General features: G+C 59.6%; 1 long non-coding RNA gene across 1 annotated transcript; it reads left to right on the top strand.

The window, feature by feature from the left end:
* The first annotated feature begins 525 nt into the window (after positions 1-525).
* Positions 526-1,675, top strand: LOC105310155. Its single transcript, XR_897463.2, has 3 exons — positions 526-687; positions 982-1,026; positions 1,597-1,675. It is a non-coding gene; the product is annotated as an uncharacterized LOC105310155 (long non-coding RNA).
* Positions 1,676-2,601: the final 926 nt, after the last annotated feature.

Below are 2,601 nucleotides of genomic sequence, written 5' to 3'. Positions count from 1 at the left end.
AGGGAGTTTTGGCTGGAGGGGGCCCTGGATGGGGTCCCAGCTGAACCCCCGAGAAGGAAGAGGAGCTGGTGGAGGAGGCTGGGGGTTCCCTGGGGGCCCTGGGTGTTTCCAGAGTGGGAGGGCCCTCCAGCATCTAGAGTTCCCCCTTCCCCGGGGGCCTCCAGCCAGGGCAGACAACACACTGCAATGACCTTGCCCCCACCCCACCCCTCAGGGCTCTCGCTGACTCTCTATCTCCCTGTCTGTCTCTGAATCTCTGTCCTAAGAGCTTGTGTCTCTCTGGTGCCAGACAGACCTGCAGGCTAAACCTCAATCTACCACTTTCTAGCAAGTCTGAGCCTCTGCACAGCTCTCTCTGTAGGAATGGGACGATAAGTGTCTCCTTAGGGCCAGGCGAGCGTTCACCGCACGCACACGTGCAAAGCACTTAACGTGCCGTGAGCACTGGTGAGAAGCTGAGGACACCCCGTCCCTGCTGTCTGCACTCTTTGTACCTCTCCCCCTGAGAGTGGCGAGCCCCCTCTGTTTGGTCTCCAGTCCTGCAGTGGTGGGTCAGGGGGCCCATTGCGAGCTGGTTCTACCCCAGAGCCCCCTCATGCCTGTGCCTCTTGGGGTGGGGATGCTTCCAGGCCTGGAGCCGCCAGTGCTGGAGTGCATGGAAAAGGATCACGTGGAGCCCGATCATGTGTGAGTGTCTGCCCCGAGGTGGGAGAGGGACCCCCGTGGACATCCAAGGGGTCAGGGCTGGCGGGGAGGGGCACAGGTTGTAGCTTTGCTAGCAATTCCAGTCACGGTCCCTCTCAGGCCCCCATAAGCTTGGTCTCTCCCACGCCACCCTTCTCCCATCGGAGGGACCTAGGTCCCTCAGAAAGGTTCCAATGTAGTATTAGGAGAGGGGCCGGGGCTCCCGGTTAGGGTCTGCATCAGAACCCGGGGCCTGGTGAGGTGATCCCAGCTCATCCCGGCTGGCATCGCCCCCAGGCTGATCGTCCAGCAAGTGCTGCAAGAACTTCGACTGTACCATGGGTGAGTGGGAAAGGGGGCAGCTTTGGGAAACAGGGGTGGGAGGACAGGTGTGGAGGACAGGTGTGGAGGGAAGCATGGGGGAGAGATACGGCACAGGTATGGGGCACAGGTATGAGAGGACAGGTGTGGTGACCGGTAGGGGAGTAGACAGGTGTGGGGGCAGGTGTTGGAAACGGGTTGCAGAGAAGTCAGAAAGAAATGGGTACAGCAGAGGTGGGAGAAGAGGCCGGTAAGAGAGAGGCCAGGGGACATCAGCTAGGGAGGAGCGAACTGCCAGTAGTCGTGAGGTTGTCCGGATGAGAACAGATGCCTCTTTCCCAGATACTGACATCTGAGAGAAAATCTCCTGACAAGCCGATTTTGTTTGACCAAGGCATGTCACTGCCCTCTGCTGGGGCACCCGCCCCAGCGGCCACCTGTCCGAGCCCATGTGTGGAGGAAGGGCGGGCTCCCAGATGTGGCACCAGGCGCATACTTATCTACAGAAGCCTTGAGGGAGAGGGGCAGGAGGGGACAGTTGGTGGGGGGGCGGGTCTGCTGACCACGCATCTGTCCCCTCTGGTCCTGCAGGGCCCGGCAGAGGGCTCACCTGTCCGTCAACCCCAGAGGAGCCCACTCGAACCTTACCTGGTTTGAGTTCCTGTCAGAGTAAGTTCTCAGAGCTACCATAGCGGGGGGGCCAGCACCGGATCCGAACACACAGTACACCAGTGGCCCTCCGTGCCTGGACCCGAGCTGGGGACAGGAGCTGGGGCCCCCATCCTCTCACTGGAACCACCAAGGACAACAGTAGGGGTGGAAGTGGGCTCCTCACACACCCTGGGAGGGCAGAAGACTTCCTGGAAGAGGCGACAGCTTGAGCTGGGTGCCAATGAAAGAGCAGGAGTTTGCCAACACGTGATGAGGCTCGGGGAAAGAAAACCGTGCCTTCCGGGCGAACTACCGTCCAGAGAATGGTGTAAGAGGGGAACTGGGAGGAGGGGCTGGGAGGGAAGTCAGCGGAGGCCAGATCACCTCTGCAAAGCCGAGAAGCACAGCACAGCTCTCTCGTGACTGACGGATGGCGGTGAGCACAGACAGGGCTCAGGGGCAGGTGGGGGTGCAGCCTGGCGGCGTAGCATCTCGCTCCAGGGAACAGATTCTGCTGGGGCTGGGTTTGTTTGTCACTGACTTCACAAGTATTTATTAAGTGAGGGTGTGCTTGTAACCCGGGAGAGGCATGAAGGTGATCTGGGACTGAAGTGTCAGAGGGAAAGAGGAGCCGGGTTTGAGGGAAATCCCAGGAAGAATGGGCAGGATTTACGGGCTGATTAGATGGGATCCGGGGTGGTAAATCGGAGGGAGGAGGCAGAGGTGGACAGAGCCAAGATTTCCAGGCCGGGCCATCAAGGGACCTCAAGCTTGAGACCATGTCTGTGTTCCCCTGCAAACCGAGTCCCTGGGGTTCCGGGAACTTTGCAAACAGCTGCAAATGTTTGTTGAGTGAATGAGTGAGTGAGAGAAGGGAGAGAGAGTTAGGGACCACATTAGGGGTGAAACAGGATGAGGAGGCCAGAGGGAGATGGATTCCAGGTG

The sequence above is a fragment of the Pteropus vampyrus genome, unplaced genomic scaffold (genome assembly GCF_000151845.1).
Source record: "Pteropus vampyrus isolate Shadow unplaced genomic scaffold, Pvam_2.0 Scaffold1277, whole genome shotgun sequence".
Classification (NCBI taxonomy): domain Eukaryota; kingdom Metazoa; phylum Chordata; class Mammalia; order Chiroptera; family Pteropodidae; genus Pteropus; species Pteropus vampyrus.
Note: the sequence above shows the minus strand (reverse complement) of the source record. Positions and strands in the feature narration are given on the sequence as shown.